Consider the following 21,096-nt stretch of genomic DNA (forward strand, 5'->3'; position numbering starts at 1 on the left):
TGCTTGCTGTTGCTTTGCTGCTTCCCTGCTTTGCTGTTTTAGCCCTCTGCAGTGCCCCTCTGCCATGCCTCCCTGCCTTGGAGCCAGCTGATTATGGAACAAAACCTCTACAAACCATGAGCTACAATAAACCTTTTCTCCTTTAAATTTAATGTTTTTTGGTTTTTTTTTTTTTTTTTTTTTTTGATACGGGAATTGATCTCAGGACCTTGTGCTTGTGAGGCAGGCAGCATAACCACTGAGCTAAATCCCTGGCCTAAATTTAATGTTGAGTATTTTGTCTCAGCAATGTGAAAATTAATTAAGATGCTCATTAATGTTATGCCAGCTAGAACAGGTTGCAGGTGTTCAAGGACCACTGTGAGGGGCTAGGACAAATGCAAGGATCTAGAAGGGGAAAGATGGGAGCCAGATCTTGAAATAAAGGGAGCATTACGATTCCCTTTGACATAGTAAGAAGGCTAGGTGAAGACAGATAATTTAGAAGTGAGGAAGAAAGGCACAGACACATGGAGTATTACATAAAAGTATTCAATACAGAGGAGTATTACAAGATTTTGAAGAGGGTAAGAGGAAAGTGAAGGAACTTGTTGGGACCTATATCACAGCAGCTTTTGCTTATTTCTTTCTGGCAAAATTTGGCGTTGTTCAGTGTTGCCTGCCTGCCACATTGTGTTGCCTCGCCTCGCCTCGCCCCGCCCCTTCTTCCTCCCCGCTCTCTTTGAGACAGGGTCTCACTATGTAGTTGAGACTGACCTGGAACTCACTATGTAGCTCAGGCTGGTCTCGAACTCACAGAGACCCTCCTGCCTCAGCCTCCCAAGTGCTGGGATTACAGGCGTGCACCACCATGTCTGGCCTAGTTATTTTTCTCATGTTGCTGAGACAAAATACCCAACACCCAAAGTTAGAGGGGAAGGAGTTTATTTTGTTCAGAGTTCGTGTAGAGGTTTCAGTCTGTAGTCGACTGGCTCTAAGACAGGGATGGCAAAAAGACATTGCAGAGGAGAAACAACATGGTGTGCACAAGGTAGCAAAGGCCACAAGGGACCTCAACAGCATCTCCCTGCCCCTTTTATCTCATTCAGACTACTTAGGGAGGGTAGCACTCACACCCTGAATCCTAGTTCCCTTGAGCCTAGCATTGCATCATGGATCAATCCCAGCTTCGCACACTCTAGATTAATGCTATGACCACATGAGGCTTTGGGCGGACGTCTAGACCCAAGCCATAACACCCATGCACTGAGAAAATGATTTCCTTCCATAGTATGAGGGGTGGATTGCAATTTGTTACATCCTTCTTACAAGGAATTAGTTGAGAATGGATGTGTGCCACAGTTTTGACCAATGGAATCGAAGGAAAATTCTGCAGAAGTTCTTTGAAAGAAAGCATGTTCCTTCCTTTGGGGAGCAGAGAGTAAGAGAGAGACTGAATCATAGATATGGAAAGCAACATCCCTCTTCTTTACTAGATATTTGTATCTAATACTAAGAAATGTTGAAGCCGAGTTGCAGCTGGGAGGGAGATAACAACAGTTACAAGACACAGTTGTGTCCTTGATTGAGAAAAAAGAAGGCTAACAGATAGGTGAGACACCAGTCCAGGACAATGTTGGCCATAAACAGTTTTGTTTTTTTACCAAACAAATTCCTTCTTGGCCAACCCCGTCCTAAACTGATGCGCACTCCAAATACATGTCTCCCTTATTTATTCCTTCTTGATAGACCCTACCCTAAACTGATACATATTCCAAGTATCTGTCACCCTTATCTAGCTGACCATACCCTAAACTAATGTTTTCTAACCTGAGTTTAAACTTGCTATAAACCAATAGTAATGACATCATATATAACCATCAACTGTTTGCTCTGCTTCTGTACTTAGTTCCTGCTTGCAAACCCTCTAGATGCTATAAGAAAACAAAAGACAATATGCCCAACTCTTTAAAATACTATCCCGACCAGGCCCTATCAGCATAAATAAAGTTTATTTTCTTCCTTCAAGTCCTAGGTGCCTTTTGGTGTTTCCAGTTTGCTGTTACATGATGACATTCTTTTTTTTTTTTTTCTTTCTGAGACAGGGTCTCACTATGTAGTTGAGACTGACCTGGGACTCACTATGTAGCCCAGGCTGGTCTCGAGCTCACAGAGATCCTCCTGCCTCAGCCTCCCGAGTGCTAGGATTACAGGTGTGCAGCACCACGCCTGGCTTACGTGATGACATTCTTGAGCTACTCATATAACCAAACACCGTCTCCCACCTTTATTTTTGTTTTATTTTTATTTTTTTCCATTAAATTTAGTGGTATATTTTACGTACACAATACAGTTACATTCATCATTGGGATCTTGTACCTTTACATGACAGATCTTGGTTCTTATTTTTTTCCCTGTTCCCCTGCCCTCCCTTTGCCCCTTCCACCCTTTCCTGTTTACAAAGGCTTTGTTTCCATTTTTTTGCTTTTCTCATGTTTTTTCTTTTCCCTTCTTACATTTCCCCTACTCTTCCCACTTCCCCTACTCCTTTAGATCTTTTCTTCCTATTACACAATATCAATTATACATTTTGATCCTTTATTTACACATTTAGTGTTTTATACCAGAGGAATTATTCAGTATTTACATATGTGTGTCCTTTTAATTTCACTTGAGTATAGCCTATGTGTGTGTCTACTTAGCTATAAATGTCTCTAGCTTCTCATTCTTTATGGCTGAGTAGTACTCCATTTTATAGAAAAACCACATCTTTATCCAGTCTCAATTTTAAAAAAGCCACATGTCCTTTCCCAGGAGACTCCTCAGTCACTGGAGTAAACAAGATCTTGGGGTGTTGTCCTGTTAGATATGTTTGAATCCCAAGCCACAGCTTAGGCTAAAGTGGAGAACACAGGAAACACAAGTTTGCATGTGTGTAGCAATGCTCTGATGCCTTTGAGCATAGAGAGAGGAAAATGGCCCAGATTCAGGGTTGGAAACCAGTGTAGGCATGGGAGAAGGTCAGAGTATGCTGGAGTTAGCATGCCATCAATAGATTATTACTCTTGAAAGCTAATAGCACACAACACAGTACGAGTATAGATAATCAGTGCTCAACAGTTGTGTGCTGAATTTAATTAAATGATTGGTCTCTAAACAGAAGGTCAAGTGGCTTCCTATCACTACATCATCTATTTAAGGGGTGCCTTTCATCTGCTACTCCCTTCTCCCAAAACAATATCTTAAATATGTTTACCTCATGCTTTTGTGGGGGTGGTGCTGGGCCTTTGAACTGAGTTACATCCCCAGATTTTTTTTTTTTTGGAAAGGGTCTCAAAGGCCGGGGATTTGGTTCTGCCAACTGCCTTGCAGGCTCAAGGACCCAAGTTCAATCCCTGGTACCAAAAAAAAAAAAAAAAAAAAAGTGTCTCAGTAAAAGTCGCTAAGTTGCCCAGGCTGGGCTGGAAATTGTCTCTTGCTTCTCTTTCCTCAGCCTCCCAGAGTGCTGGAATTTAAATGTATGTGCCAGCGTGTACAGCTTTACCCCAGGTATTTATTTTTATGCCATGTTTGTGAAATGGGCAGTGGCGGGAATAGTTTTGGTTTTTAATTTCTCAAGAAGAAAGACAAAGCCATGGCCCGACTTGACCAAGATTCCAGAGTGTGTCTGTGTCAGAGCAGGATGGGCAGCCCTCAAATCCAGGATCTTTGCCCATTTTAAATTTTGAGACAGGGTCTCTCTAAGTTGCTAAGAACTTGTGATCCTTCCCAGAATGCTGGAATTCAGGAGTACACCATCATGATGTTGCTGCTCTTTTTTTGCACTTTCTTTCTTCTTACTTACCAGCCTGTTAATTACGCATGCTGATCATATTCAGGAATACCATGGGCCTAAGAATCATACACAGTCTCAGGAGAATATAGTTCAGGTGAGAAAATAAGGCACATTATGTTTTTCTTTCATATATATATATATAAACCACCACACTCTTTTACATAGGTTTTCAGTTATGATCTAGATAGATAGATGAGTGTGGTGGTTTGTTTGTTTCTCCAAAATATGAAAATAAAAGTGCTTTGAATGGATCAAATCTGAATATCAGGTAAAAAATTCAGTAGTTTAAAGTCCTCCATAGAGAGATAACTCAAGAATGTTGTAAGCCAGTAGTGGTCGCCCATGCTGGTAATTCTGGCATTAGGGAGGCTGAGGCAGGGGAATAACTGTCGAGTTTATAGACAGCATTACTCTCCTGGCAGTTTTAAGAAAGCCTTATGCAAGTGCAGGATTTAGTGTAAACCTTGACAGAAATGCTAACTGCTATTAGTCTGACACTTTGACCTGTCCCTCATTTATTTCCACATTAGACAGCACAATGGAGGGAAGCAAACCTGGAGGAGGTGGGAGTGTTTCTACAGAAGCCATTGTAGAGCTCCCGAGGCTAAGATAAGGTACTGCTACTCATTCCAGCAGACAAAGAGAACACGCGGAAGGATAAAGAGTTTCTTGGCGCCTTCTGCCTAGCACGCGCAAGGATTGGGGAACTGCCCAATGGTGGGCCAGACGCTGCTCCTCTCCTGAGTGAGTTTTGATCTGCTGGGGAAAACAGCCTCACATCATTAAGTATGCTGTGCTTTTATTGTTAAGCATGACGCTAACTGTAAGTTTTTGTAAATGTTCTTTATCAATTTGAGTAAGTGCTCCTCTGTTCCTAGTATACTGATAGCTTTTCTTAAGAATGGGGGTTGGATTTTGCCAGTTACTTTTTGGGTATCACTTGATATGATCACAGGATTTTTCTTTTTTAGACTGTTAGTATAGTTTGTTATGTAGAATAATTTTAAAATGTTGAGCTAATCTTGCCTGCATAGGATAAATCCCATTTGCCCCTGGTGTATAATTCTTGTTATACATTGTGAGGTTTAGTTTGATAGTATTTTGTTGACGATCTTGTGTCAAACTTCATGGGAGCTCTTGGTCTCTGGTTTTCTTGTTTTATACTGTTCGGTTTTGGAATCAAAATAATACTGGCCTCATAAAATACGTTGGGAAGTGTTACCTCCTATTGTTTCCTGGCAAAGACTGTGAAGATTGGTGTTAAGTGTTTGATAAAATTCTTCTGTAAAATCATCTGAGCCTGTCAGTTTCTTTTGAGAAGGTTTTAAGTGATAAATTCACATTCTCTAATAGTTGTAGGAGCGTTCGGATGATCTGGATTTGTTGTCTTCGATGCTTGGTACTTGTGATTTTCAATCAATTGATCTGCTTCATGAATGTTCTAAAATATATTTCCAGAGAATTGCTTATATTATTCTCTTGCTATTTGTTCATTGTCTACAGAATATTTAGTAATACCTGTTTTATTTCTGCTACTGGTGATTTGTCTTTGTCAGACTTGCTGGTAGTTTGTCAATTTCATAGAACTTTTCAAAGATCCAGCTCTTGATGTCATTGATTTTCATATTTGTTTTTTTTTCATTTTGTTTTAAATTTAATTGACTTTTGCTCTTAGACAAAAACCTTTTGGGAACTTTCTAGCAGAAACATTTTGTGTAGCAAATAATTACTATTGTCTGGTTTCATTTGTTTGAAATGTCCGGAAAAAGAAATTTTATAGACTTAGAAAGTAGATTCGTGGTTACCTGGAGCTAAGGATAGATATAAGGATTAACTATAAATGAGTTTGAGGGATCTTAATGAGGTGATGAAGATATGCCAAAGCTGGATTATGGTGATAGTCGTGCAATTTAGTAATTTTACTAAAAGTTTTTGAACTGTATACTTGAAATGGGTAATAACAGGCACAATGGAACATGCCTGTAAACCAAGCTACTTGGGAGGCTAAGGCAGAAGGATCTCAGCTTGGAGGCCAGCTTGGGCAATTTCATGAGACACTGTCTCAAAATAAAATGCAAAGGGCTGAGGGTGTAGCTCAGTGAAAGAGTGTCCTTGAGTTTCTTCCCCAGTACTGCAAAAAGAAAAGAAATTGGTGAATTTTTCTATGTGTAGTTTGTGCCTCAACGAAGTTGCAGAAAGCAAATAATTATACAATAATGTGAATATATGTAATGATACAATTATGGAATCATATTCTCCTTCAGTGGCCAAGGAACTGGAGGCTACGTGATTTGCCCAGAGTCACATAACTAGTTTTGATAGTGTTACATAAATATAGTGCTATTTTGCCAAGACCAGTCACCAGCAGAGGTAATATAAAAGAAGACACATAAAACTGTATGCCAGGAAATAATCTTCCTATAGTGGAAACTGCCCCTCTCATGTCATCTTTTTCTTCTTCTTCTTCGTCGTTGTCGTCATCTTCTTCTTCTTCTTCCTCCTCCTCCCCTTCTTCTTTTCCTCTTCCTCTCCTCCTTCTTTTGTTCTTTTCCTCCTCCTCCCTTCCTCCTATACCCTCCCTCTCCCCCTCCTCCTCCTTCTTGAGGTAGGGAGGGTCTTGCTATTTAGGCCAGGATGACCTTGAACTCTCTATGTAACCGAAGCTGGTTTAAAACTCCCACATCTTTCTGCCTCAGCTTCCTGAGTGCTGAGATTACAGACCAGCGCCACCACTCTCTGCTGGTCCTCTCCTTTTAAAGCAGAAATTATCATAAAACATGCTGCAGATTCAGCCCAGGGAGAAGACTGATGGTGCTGAGTGTGTTGAGCTCTGCTTTCTTCCACCACTACTACCAATGCCCTGGGAATTCGACTTTTCCACAGCCGTGGCTGTTACAAGTAAAAGAACTCACTGCTATCCTAACATTTTTGTGTTATCAGATCTCGACTCCTGTTCCTGTGTAAGAGCTCCAGTTGGTTGGGCTGGGGATTTAGCTCAGTGGTTCTGCTGCTTGCCTTGCGAGCACAAGGTCTTGAGTTTGATCCCCAGTACCCGTCCCCCAAAAGAATTCTGATCGGTTGAATGTAGATCATTTAGGCTGCAAGGAAGGCTGGTGAAGTGGTACTTGGCACCTTTCTTAGCTTCCATAGTGGGAACGTGGATCAACTTTTTGCCAATACTCATATGTTGATGAATTCCCTAAGTACAGACTGTGAGTTCAGATGCTGGGCGGTGTGCACAAGTGTTCTCAGAAATCTATTTTCTTTTTTATTCAGTTTATTGGTACATTCTAGGTATACAGTACAGTTATATTCATTATTGGGATCTTGTACTTTACATGACAGGTCTTGGTTCTCATTTTTTCCCCTTGTCCCTGTCCTCCCTTCACCCCCTCTTCCCCTCCCCATTTACAAATACTTTATTTCCATTTTCTCATATTTTTTTTCTTTTTGCTTATTACCTTTCCCCTACCCTTCCCACTTTCCCTACACCTTTAGCCCTTTTCTTCCTATTTCACATTGTCAATTATCTCATTAGGATCTTATGTACTATTATAGTTTTTCACACCAGAGAAACTATTTGGTATTTACACATGTGTGACTTATTTATTTCACATAGGAGTATATCCTCAATGTGTATCCATTTTCCTATGAATGAATCTAATTTTGCATTCTTTGTGGCTGAGTAATATTCCATTTTTTTAGAAAACCCACATATTTATCCAGTCTCCAATTGATGGGCAATTGGGCTGTTTCCAAGTTTTAGCTATTACAAACTGTGCTGCTACAAACTCAACTTGTGATTTTTGAAAATGAAAATAAAAGGAAATCATTTGGACATCTTTTGGTCAGGGCAATCACACAGTTAAAACGGAGAGGTTTCTCTTTACAGAAATATTCCAGCTAATAAATTAACAAAAATTTATTGAGTTTCATCATTTTATCATCCCTGATGAAACGGTATAGCTAGGAAAGGATCCTTAATGAAAACAGACAAGCAGATTATTTGCCTCCTGATGACATACATCAAAAATCACACATAAAGTATTCTTGCAAAACTCAAACTAGCCAGGAATGATGACATGCACCTGTAATCCTAGCACTTGGGAGGTCGAGGCAGGAGGATTGACATGAGTTTCAGGCTAACCTGAACTACATAGCGAAACCTTGTCTCAAAAAACAAAACAAGACAAATTTTAAAAAATACATGTAGGAATTTACAGACAATACAGAGGAAAAACAACACATTAAATAACAACCAGATAAAGAAATAACAATCACAACACATTAAATAACAATAAGAAAGCCCAGACTATGGAAAACTTCATAGGAAAGGCAATCCAGCATTGCTTCAGTAAATAAATTGAAAGAGCAGAGACGCACTCTGGATTAAGTCATATTAATAAAGCGTAGTTTATGAAACATATTTGGATCTCAGTTTGAGCAAACCACCTGTAACAAAAACATTCATGATACAATCAGGAAATTTGAACACTTGATGATACTAAAATTAATTACAAAAATTGTAGGTATAATAATGATATATATATTTTTAGAGGAGTCTGTCTTTTAGATATAGAATGCTGAATACTTATGGAAAAATGAACTGGTGTCTGCTATATGCTTCAAATTAATTGGGTGTTTGTTGTGTCAAAGAGACGTCTGCATTCCTTTGTTTATTGAATAGTGATTCACAATAGGCGAGATAGGGACTAAATCAAATTGTCCATCAGCTGATGAAAGAATAAAGAAACATGGCACATGTATACGATGTAATACTGTTCAGGTGTAAAAAAGAATGAAATTGGGGGCCGGAGATTTAGCTCAGTGGTTCTGCTGCCTGCATCACAAGCACGAGATCCCAAGTTTGATCCCTGGTATCCCCCCAAAAATGAAATTGGACCAGGGATGTACCTCAACAGTGCCATGCTTGCACAAGGTCCTGAGTTTGATTCCCACTACTGGAAAAAATAAAAATAAAATAAACAAACCAAAACAAAATAATGAAATCTTGGCATTTGTGACAACATGGGTGGAATCAGAGATCATTATGTGAAATTATTAGCCAGGCACAGAAAGCATGTACAGCATGATCTCATTCAGATATACAGTATAAGAAAGCTGCTATTGTAGAAAGTGAGAATAGTGGTTAGCAGAGACTGGGGAGACAGGGAGGGAAGGTTGGTGGAGGATAGGGTAAGACTGATCAACGCATACTGAGTTACAGTTAGATAGGAGCAAGAAGTTCCTGTGTGCTACTGTACAGCAGGGTGACTACAGGCAACAGTAACGCACTGTACGTGTCATAAAACTGGAGGAAAGATTTTGAATGTTTTCACCATAAAGAAATAATAAATATTGAGGAGATAAATGTGATTAACCTGATTTAAACTTTACAGCATGTGTACATGTATGAAGCCATAACATGGTACCCCATTAACACCTATAATTTGTATGGTTTATGTATCAGTTAAAAAAATAAATTAAAAAAGTTAACTGTGTTAATTTAGTGAGGAACTGATCGTGTGCTTTCCACATCATATCTATAATTTAAAATTTCAACTAGGAAATAGTTGTATGAGGACTCTCCACATCCTCACCACCTTTTTTACAAAAAGCTCTATTCTAGTGAATGGAAAGTGGTATCTCATTGTGGTTTGGATTTGCATTTTCCTAATGAGTGATGATGTTGGGCATGTTTATGCATTTATTGGCCTTTAGTATATCTTTGCAGCAGTAGCTCTTCAATTCTTTTGCTATTGGGCTGTTTCTTATTTTACTGTTGAATTAAGAAATTTCTTTATATATTCAGGATACTAAATCCTTATGAGGTCTATTATTTAAAAATATTTCCTCTCATTCTGTGTTTATTTCTTCACTTGATCATGTCTTTTTAAGCATTGCAGTCTTTTAATAAAATTTCCCATCTATATGGTTTCTTGGTGTCCTTTTGGTGTCATAATTAAGAGTATGTTGTCTCATCCAAGGTCAATGATTTACATCTATGTGTCCTTGTAGGATGTTTGTAGTTTTGGCTCTTACAATTTGGTCTCTCATGAACTTTGAGTTAAACATTGTGTTTGGTATGAAGCAGGGGCCAAATTGACTCTTTTGCATTTGGATATTCCATTATCCTATAACTATTTATTAAAAGAGTATTTTAATCCTATGGAAAATTTAGCACCCTCATTGAAAATCAATTAATAATCAGTATATGGGGGCACAGGATTTAGCTCAGTGGTTCCGCCGCCTGCCTTGCCAGCACAAGGACCTGAGTTCAATCCCTGGTATCCAAAAAAAATCAATATATGGGCTTTACTTCTAGGTTTTCATCATACTTCTCTGTTCTGTATAGTTAGCCTTTTGACATGATCAGTGTTTCAATTATGGCAGGGAGGTTTTGTTTTGCAATACAGGGAATCAACCCCAAAGGAAGTACCTCTATACTACATCCCCACACCTTTTTATTTTGATAAATGGTCTTCTTATGTTTCCAAAGCTGGGTTCAAATTGATGAACATTTTAATAAATTCTGAAATTGAGAAGTTTGAGTCTTTTTATGCTCTTTGATGTTTTCAGAATATTCTTGCTATTTCAGATCCATTGCAATTCCATACCAATTTTAGGATTAGTTTATCATTTTCTGGGGGAATGCATTGGCATTTGATATCCTTGTATTTACAGTAATCTCAAGATTGATTTGGAAAATACTGCCATTTTAGCAATATTGTCTTCTAAAACCATAAAACCATCTATCTGTCTGTCCACCCAGCTAGCTACTTATCTCTATCATGTATCAGCATGTACATACTTCAAAGTATTATTTATTAATTTCTTTCTGTAATATTTTGTAGTTCTCAGTATACAGATTTAATACTTCCTTGTTATTTTATATTTATTCTTAAATACATTAACTTTTATGAGGATAATTTAAATGTAATTATTTTCATTATTGTTTATTTCATTATTACATGGTTGCAGTACATAATGTTCACATTCCTCACGAGGAGCTGGTACATGTACACAACACATCTTAATTCTTTTTTTTCATTCTTTGCCCTACTTCTCCCCAACCATCACTTGTTCCACTTCCCTTTTGCAAAAGATCTCCCTTTTTCCTATAATCTGTCTTTTAGCTTGCCCTTTATTAATATTTTGGGTTTCTCAGACAAGAGAATCAATGTGATATTTAAGCTTGGGTGTCTGATTTATTTCACATAAAATTATGGTTTTGAGGTACATCTATTTTCTACAAATGACTCAAAATCCTTCTTTATGACAAAGTAGCAGTCCATTATATGTAAATACATTTTCTTTATCCGTTCATCTATTGATGAACATATAGGCCACTTACAAGGTTTAGCTTTTATGAGTTCTGCTTCTGTAAACATAGGTATGCATGTTTCAGTGCAATATGATATCTTTAACATGTTCAGGAAGATATCTAGAAGAAGAATATCTGTCAAATGGAATTTCTATTTTTAGTCTCTTGAGGAATCTCCATATTGATTTCCATAGTGGTTGTACTAGTTTACACTTCCACTAACAATGGAGAAGTGTCCCTTTTCCCCATGCATCCTCACAACTATTTGTTATTGTTTGATTTCTTGAAGGTAGCTATTCTTTCTGGAATGAGATGGAATCTCAGTATTGTTTTAATTTACATTTCTTTAATGGCCAGAGTTGTTGAATATTTATTAATGTATTTATTGGCCATTTGTACTTGTTTTTCTGCGAAATGTCTGTTCATTTCAGTTGCCCATTTTTTATTAGGTCTTTTATTATGGAGGATCTAATTATTTTGCAGTTCTTTCTTTATTCTAGACATTTGTCTTTGGCCTGAGGAGTAGCTGGCAAATTCTTTTTCCCATTCTGTAGGTCATCTCTTTACTTTGTTGGCTGTTTCCTTTGCTGTTCAGAAGCTTTTTATTTTATTTATTTTTTAAAAATTTAAAAATAAAATTTATTTTATTTTATTTTAGCCTGTTCCCCTTTCAAGCCTCATCTCTCTATGTACAAAAGCATTGTTTCTATCTTTTCCTTCTATTTTCATTTTTTCTCGTCCCCTTTTTCTTTCTCTTTCCCTCTTCCCTTGTTCTTCTTCTCATTTGAACACTTTCTTTCCATTTCACAGCACCAATTATACATTTCAATACTTATTTCCACTTTCAATTTATCACACCAGAGAAACAATGCTGTATTTAAACATGTGTGTCTAAAAGCACTAATACGATTATAGTGGGGGATCTAAAAACCCCACTGTCACAAATAGACAGGTCATCTAGACAAAAAATCAACAACACAATACTAGAACTGAGCCAAGCTTTTGAACAAGTGGACTTAATAGACGTCTATAGTGTTCCACCCCACAAAATCACAATGTACATTGTTTTCGGCTGCACATGCGTCGTTCTTCAAAATAGACCACATACTAGCTCATAGAACATGTTTAAATAAATGCAAAGGAATTGAAGTTATCCCATGTATATTATCAGACCATGGTGCAATTAAGCTGGAGATCCACAGCATAAGAACCCGCAAGAAATTCACAAGAACATGGAAATTGAACAACACTCTCCTGAACAATCAATGGGTCACAGAGGAAATTGAAGAAGAAATTACTCAATTCTTATAAATAAATGATAATTCCAGTGCAACATAGAGGATTCTGTGGGACACAATGAAAGCAGTTCTATGTGGAAAATTCATAGCAGTGAATGCCCACACTAGGAAAACAGAGCAAGCTCAAATAAACAACCTAATGATGAATCTTATGCTTGGAAAAATAAGAGCTAGAAAAACCCAAAGCTCATACAAGGGAGGAAATTATCAAGATCAGAGCAGAAATCAATTCAATGGAGACTAAGAAAATGATACAAAAAAATCAACGTATGAAAGATTTGGTTTTTCTAAAGAATCAATAAAATCATTAAACCCTTACCTGATCTTACCAAAAAAAGGAAAGGCTCAAATCCATGCAATTAGGAATGAAAAAGATAAAGTCACAACAGATCCAGGAGAAATCCAGAGGATCGTCAGTACCTACTTTGAGAACCTATACTCTAATAAAATGGAAAAAAACAGAAGTAATGGACAGATTTCTAGATAGTAATGAATTACCAAAGTTGAACAAAGAAGATAAAACAATTCTAAATACCCAATTACAATCAGTGAAATTGAAAACGTAATTAAAAATTTACCAAGAAAGAAAAGCCCAGGTGCTGGTGGATTCACTGCTGAATTCTACAAGACATTTAGAAAAGAACTACTGCCACTACTCTTTAAACTTTTCAGTGAAATTGAAAGGGAAGCAATACTTCCAAATTCATTCCTCGAAGCAAGTGTTACTTTGATTCCAAAACCAGGGAAAGACCCAACCAAAAAAGAGAACTACAGGCCAATCTCCGTAATGAAAATAGATGCAAAAATCCTCAATAAGATACTGTCAAACAAAATAGACAGGGTCATCAAAAAGATCATACCCCCTGACCAAGTCGGATTTACCACAGGGATGCAAGGATGGTTCAACATATGTAAATCAATAAATGTAATATACTATATTAACAGAGTCAAAGACAAAAACCATATGATCATCTTAATAGATGACCAAAAAGCATTCAATAAAATTCAACACTCATTCATGATAAAAACCCTGCCAAAAATTGGAATAGATGGTCTTTACCTCAACTTGATACAAGATATCTGTGAAAAACCAACAACCAACATCATATTAAATGACCTAAAACTGAAAACCTTCATGCTAAAATCAGGAATGAGAAAAGGATGTCCACTGTCATCACTCCTGTTCAATATAGTTCTGGAAACATTAGGAACAGCAATTAGACATGAGAAAGAAATTAAAGCAATAAAGATAGGGAAGGAAGAAGTTAAACTGTCACTATTTGCTGATGATATGATACTCTACATAGAAGACCCAAAAATCTCTGCCAAAAGACTTCTAGATTTAATTGACACTTTCAGCAGCATAGCAGGATACAAGGTCAACACTCAAAAATCAATAACCTTCTTGTACACAAGCAACAGACTCACCGAGAGAGAAATTAGGGAAACAATTCCTTTCACAATAGCATCCCCCCAAAAAGAAATATCTAGGAATCAATCTAACGAAGGAAGGAAAAGATCTCTACACTGAAAACTATAGAACTCTGAAAAAGAGATCAAAGAGGACATAAGAAAATGGCAAGATATCACCTGCTCCTGGGTAGGAAGAATCAACATAGTGAAAATGGCCATACTACCAAAACTGCTATACAGATTCAATGCAATCCCTATTGAAAGTCCAACAGTATATGTCACAAAACTAGAGAAAATAATCCCAAAATTCATTTGGAACCAGAAAAGACCTAGAATAGCAAAGCAATTCTAGGCAACAGACATGGCAGGGGATGTCACAATCCCCAACTTGAAACTATACTACAAGGCCACTGTGTTAAAAACAGCATGGTACTGGCAGAGAAAAAGACCCAAGAATAAGTGGAATAGATTGAAAGATACAAAAACAACTCTAGATGTACTCAACTACTTCATCTTTGACAAAGCAGGCAACCATCCTCAGTGGGGGAAGGATAGCCTCTTCAATAAATTGTGTTGGAAAAACTGGATTTCAACCTACCAAAGATTAATATGAGATCCTTATCGTTCACCATGCACTAAAATATAATCCAAGTGGATTGAAGATCTAAATATTAAAACTGAAACACTAAACTTGCTGGAAGATAAGTTAGATAGAACTGTTGAAGACATTGGCATAGGAGATCTTGACTTTATGAACAAATCCTCAGTAGCATGGGAACTAGCACGAAGAATAAACAATTAGGATCTCATCTCATTAAAAAGCTTCCACACTTCAAGAGAAACCACCAACAGAACTAAGAGACAACCTACAATGTGGGAAAAAAATTTTACCACCTGCTGCTCAGGCAAAGGACTACTATGTAAAATATATAAAGAACTCAAAAAAATCAGATCCCCCAAATATAAAGACCTGATTCAAAAATGGGCATCTGAAATGAACAGACATTTCTCAGACAAAGAAGCAAAAGCAGCCAATAAATATATGAGAAAGTGTTTAACATCACTGGTCATTCTAGAGATGCAGATGAAAACAACACGGAGATTCCACCTCACTCCAGAAAGAATGGCTGCTATCAAGAAATCAATAACAAATCTTGTTGTGGTTATGTGGAGAAAGGAACCCTTATCCATTGCTGGTGGGAGTGCAAACTGGTGCAACCACTGTAAAAATCAATATGGAGATACCTCAAATAACTAGGATTAGAGGTTACATTTGACCCAGCTATCCCTCTGCTGGATATCTTCCCCAAAGTATTAAAAGAATCCTACCACAGCAATATATGCACACCCATGTTTATAGCAGTACAGTTTTTAATAGCTGAAACTTGGAAACAGCCCAATTGCCCATCAATTGGAGACTGGATAAAGAAGATTTGGTTTTTCTATAAGATGGAGTACTACTCAGCTATAAAGAATGAGAAACTCATGTCATTTATAGGACAATGGATGCATATTGAGGCCATACTCTTAAGTGAAGCAAGTAGGACACACAGGTGTAAATACCAAATAGTTTCTCTGGTGTAAAAAACTAAAAGTTTAAATAAGATTCAAATTGTATAATTGATAATGTGAAATAAGAAGAAAAGGGCTAAAGGTGTTAGGGAAGTTGGAGGTGTAGGGGAAAGGAAAGAAGAGTAACAAAAAAACATGTGAAAAGGAAAAAATGAAAAGAAACTTGTTTAAATAGGGGAGGTTGGAGGGGGTGAAGAGAGGGCAGGGGTATAGGGAAAAAATGAAAACCCGGATCTGTCATGCAAAGATACAATATCCCAATGATGAATGTAACTGTACTGTATACCTAAAAAGTACCAATAAACTCAATGAAATAGAAAAAATACATGTGTTTCTGATTTATTTCACTTAAGAGTATGGCCTCAAGGTACATCCATTTGCCTAGAAATGTCTCAAGCTTATCCTTCTTTGTGGCTGAGTAGTACTCCATTATATTTTTTAAAAAGCCCACATTTTCATTATCCACTCAATAGTTTATGGGCATTTTGACTGTTTCCAATATTTAGTTATTATAAACTGCTATATATTACATAGCTATATATTTGGCTATTACAAACTGCTACATATTATATTTATCTTGTATAAGTATAAACTGATACACATATATCACCATAGTATGATGCTTTTAATTCTTTGGGGAAGATACCCACATCAGGAATAGTTGGGTCAAAGGAGACCTCTAATCCTAGTTTTTTGAAGAATCTTTACACTTATTTCCATAGTGGTCGTACCAGTCTACACATTGACCAATACTGGAGAAAGGTTCCTTTCTCCCCACAGTCCCTCCAGCATTAGTTGTTGGTTGATTTCTTGACAGCAGCCATTATTTCTGAAGTGAGATGGAATCTCAGAGTTGTTTTAATTTGCATTTCTTGAGAACATTTTTCATATGTTTATTTACTGTTTGTACTTTTTCATCTGAAAAGTGTTTATTCATCTCAGATGCCCCTTTTTGGGTTGGGTCTTTAAATTTGAGTGGTCTGTTTTGCTGTTTTTTTTTTTCCAATTCTGTGTATGTTCCAAATATTTTTATCTGGGATCAACTGGCTAAAGTTTTTTCCCCACTCTGTGGGTTGTCTTTTTATTCTGTTGGTGATTTCTTTTGCTGTGCAAAACCTTTTTAATTGAGTTATTGATTCTTTGTGATATTTCCCATGTAGTCTGGGTTTCTTTTTTGAAGTCTTTGCCTACACCTATATCTTCAAGAGTTTTACCTATTCTCTCTTCCAGCAGATTGTGTTTCTGTTTTAATATTTAGATCTTAGTCCATTTACATTTTAGTTTAACACATGACCAGAGATATGGGTCTAGTTTTAATCTTTGGCATGTTGAAAGCCAGTTTTTCCAGCACCATTTATCAAGGAGGCTATCTTTCCTCCAATGAACGTGTTTGGACCCTTTGTCAAAGATAAGGTGGCCCTATGTATTTGGGGTTGTTTTTGCATCCTCTAATCTGTTTCATTGATTCTTGTCTCTTTTTTTTTTGTTTTTTTTTTTTTTTTTTTTTTTTTTTTGCCTGTACCATGTTATTTTCTTCACAGTAGCTTTATAGTATAATTCCATGTCAGGGATTATGCCTCCTCTGCCTTGCCTTTCTTGCTTAGCATTGTTTTCACTATTATAGGTCTCTTCTGGTTCTAAATGAATTTTAGGCAAGTTTTCTCTAGTTCTGTGAGGTATGCTAAAAGTATTTCGATTGGAATTGCATTCAATCTGTATAACAATTTTGAGAATATGGCCATTTTCTCTGTTTTGATTCTTTCTACCCAAAAGCAAGGGGTAGCTTTCCATTTTCTAATATCCTCTTCTATCTCCTTTTTCAGAGAACTGTAATTTTGAATGTGGAGATCATTTACTTTGTTGAATTGATTCCTAAGTATTTCTTTTTTTATGCTATTATGAAAGGCATTGTTTCCATAATTTCTTTCTCAGTAAGTCTCTTACTTGTGTACAGGATTGCTAGTGATTTTTTGAGTGTAGAAATACTAATAGTGTTTTAAAAATATTAGCCATATGTGGTGCTGTACACCAGAAATCCCAGCACTCTGGGAATTGGAGGCATGAGGACTGTATGCTTGAGCCCAGCCCTGGCAATTTATTATTTTTTTCATTGTTTATTGGTACTTTTTAGGTATACATACGGTTATATTCCTCATTGGGATCTTGTACCTTTACACGATGTATCTTGGTTCTTATTTTTCCCCATTCCACTGCCCTCCCTTCACCCCCTCCATCTTTCCCTATTTACAAAGACTTTGTTTCTACTTTTCCATTTTCTCATATTTTTTTCCCTTATTTCCTTTCCACTACCCTTCCCACTTCTCCTACTCCTTTAGCCCTTTTCTTCCTATTTCACATTGTCAATTATACAATTTGAATTTTAATTACACTTTTAGTTTTTTATAGCAGAGAAACTATTCAGTATTTACACGTGTGTCCTATGTATTTCACTGAAGAGTATGGCTTCATTGTGCATCCATTTAGTTATAAATGTCTCTGGTTTCTTGTTCTTTATCCAGCCTTGGCAATTTAGAAACTTCTGAGACTCTGTTTCAAAAAATTAAAAAAGGGCAGGGGATGTAGCTTAGTGCAAAGGTCCTGAGTTCAATCCCCAGTCACGCACACACATACACACACACACACACAGACACACTGCTTTTTAAAATTATAATTCATAGACATACAATTACACATTTACAGTATGAAATTTAATGGCATTTGTGTGTGTGTGTGTGTGTGTGTGTGTGTGTGTGTGTGTGTGACAGTGTCAGGTTATGTTGCGGAAGCAGATCTTTAACCCTACAGCTCAAGTGAACCTCTTGCCTCTGCTTCTGAGTTCTGGGACTACAGATGTGTGCTACATCATCGGACTCCAATGGTACTTACTAAAGTCACAGTTATGTGCAACCATCACCAGTGGTGGTGATTATAGCACAATTTCATTACCGCAAAAAGAATTCCCTTACATTCTGGCTCCCATCTATTTTCCTTCCCCATGAAATATCCTAATGAATACTAATATATTTATTCTTTTTAGGTTTGCATAATCTTGACATTTCATAAAATATAAGTTTATGATATAGGTCTTTTGTCTTTCTTCAGTTAATATTAAGAATTTGAGTGTTTTCCCATGTGGTAGCATATAGATGTACTTTAGGTGTGCCTCCATTGATGCTCATCAGCTGAAGAACCTTTGAGTTCATTGTACTTTGGACTATTATTAATAATGTTGCAATAAACATTGGTGTACAAGCCACAGTGGAAATATTTAAAATTTTCTCCGTATATACTTAAGAATCTTTAGCTCATATGGTTTGCTGTTGTTTAACTTTGTGAGCTATTGCTAAATCTATTTCCAAGATGGCCATATTATAAAATTATTTCTTCTAGCTTGGATAAATATTGAATTTCTCTACATTCTTGCAAAACACTTTTAAAAAGTTATACCTAATCTGTTGGATGTGACATGTTATCTTGTCATGGTTTTGATGTGTATTTCCCTGTATTAGTCCATTTTCTGTTAGTATAAGGAAATACCCTAACCTAGGTATATCATAGAAAAAAGATGTCTTCATTTCACAGTTTTGGAGGTTCAAGAGCATGTATCAGGATCAGCTAGCTCTAGTGAAAGCCTCATGGTGGATAGCATCATGGTGGGAACATGAACAAGAGAGATCATACGACAAGACAGGAAGCCTGCATGGCCAGAGAGAGGACATACTTTTATAAGAACTGTCTTGAGAACACAAAGTGAAAAAAGGAAGGAACAATTTGCTTTGCACTTCCTCCCCAGCTCCTGACTCATGGCTCACAAGAAAAAGCAGGGGACTCTAGAGGTCTTCAAGGACAAATGCAGCAGTGGAACAGATTGTCGGACGCTGTTTGCTGCAACAGCTGGTGAGTGACTCCAATGCAAGCACCTGCCATATCCCCTGGAGAGAGTGGTCAGACACCATTCCAGGGAAGGGCTGACTGAACCTGGGACTCAGAGCAGTCGCAGGTTGGCCGGCCTCAATTCAGGGCTCCCAGTGTTAGGCTTCCAGTGACCGGGTGAGAGACAGCTACTGAAGACAGCTGTTGTCAGGGAGCTGTGGTCAAGTGGACTAGAGACCACCTGTGGTGTTTAAGCTAAAGGACACAAGACCCACCCCCACAGCCAGAGGCCAAGCTCAGCCTGCCTCACAGTGAATTTGAAAGCCACAGATTTACAACCCTAACCTTAATCCTACTGCCTGCTGTTGGCTGCATCCAGCTTGGATCTGGGATCTGACTTCCTTCTTTATTGACCACCGTGAAAAGAATACATCTTGAAATGGACACTGCCTCAAAGTTGTAGATTCTAGAAAAAAACCCATGTTTGAAGTTACAGAGAAATTTCTTGCTTTCTTTTTGTTTACAAGTTTTTAAATTATTTTGTGTACATTCCTTTTTAGAAATAAATTTTATTTGCATAAAAAATCTGTTCCTAGAAATGGCAGAAAACATCCCAAATATAGGAAAAGAAATAAACATAGAGATAAGTAGGCATATAGAACCCCCAATAATCATGACCAAAAGAGAACCTCTCTGCACCACATTATACTCAAAGTACCTGAAGTTCATCTCAGAGACAAAAATCTTAAATGCTGTGAGAGAAAGGCATATTACATTGGAATTATTGCAGAGTTCTTTACATAAACCCTAAAGACCACGAGGGTGTATAGTGATGTGTTCTAAGCCTCAAAGTATACCAACTTCCAACCCCAATTTACGTATCCTGCAAAACTTTCCTTTAAAACTGATGGTGAAATAAGTTATTTCCATAACAAGGGGCGCCTAAAGAAATTCATGACCACAAAACCAGCATTGCAAAAACTTTTCAAGGATAACTGAGAAAGAGACAATGAAGGAAGTAATGCCAATAATCCAAAAAGAATGACTACACTTGGCAGGATGAGTGGCTAAGTGAAAGGGAAAAAAATAAGGAAATCAGCAATAGGAAAATAAAGTAATGACAGCAATAAGTAATTACCTTTTTGTAATAGCTCTCAATGTGAATAATCAATGTGAATTCTCCTGGTATAGAAAAAGCACTTCTAAGCAACAAGGAAAAGGTGGGGGTGCATCATAATCCTGGACTTTAAGTTACACTACAAAGCCACAGTGATAAAAACAGAATTCTGTTGTTATCAGGTAGGTGCTTCTGCAAAGTGGCTCACCAACTAAACAAATGTTACCAGGTTTGAGGTTATTCAGCTTTCCTTCTAGAGTTGGCTTCTAGGTTCTTATCATCTCATACAAAGAAGTGAATGAAATAAGCAAAAAGCAGTGGCAAAGTTTATTCAAGAAATTAAAAGTGAGGAATAGGAGAGAAACTGGCTCTGCAGTGAGCTTGGGTTGAGTACATATGAAGAGGGTAAGAGCAAAGACAAAAGTATACTCTGGAAATCAGTGTGGAGATTTCTCAAAAAACTAAAACTAAAACTAGAGGTTCCATCTGACCTAGGTATTCCCCTTCTTAGCATCTTCCTGAAAGAATTAAAAGCATCATGCCATAGCAATATATGCAAACTCATGTTTGTAATAGCTAAATCTTGGAAACAACCCAAATACCCATCAATTGAGAAATGGATAAAGAAGAGGTGGTTTTTAAAATATTATGGAGCACTACTCTGCCATAAAGAAGGACGAGCTTC

The 21,096-nt window shown here is 37.2% G+C and overlaps 1 protein-coding gene across 1 annotated transcript in view; it reads left to right on the plus strand.

Moving 5' to 3' along the window:
• Slc25a14 (solute carrier family 25 member 14) overlaps positions 1-21,096 on the plus strand; it is a 115,712-nt gene that overhangs the window by 41,898 nt on the left and 52,718 nt on the right. The window contains exon 2 of the mRNA XM_033760357.1: positions 19,215-19,318. The gene's annotated coding sequence lies outside the window, so the exon portion shown is untranslated. The remainder of the gene's footprint in view (positions 1-19,214; positions 19,319-21,096) is intronic.

Source organism: Fukomys damarensis, unplaced genomic scaffold (assembly GCF_012274545.1).
Source record: "Fukomys damarensis isolate Sample0158 unplaced genomic scaffold, DMR_v1.0_HiC HiC_scaffold_39, whole genome shotgun sequence".
Classification (NCBI taxonomy): Eukaryota; Metazoa; Chordata; class Mammalia; order Rodentia; family Bathyergidae; genus Fukomys; species Fukomys damarensis.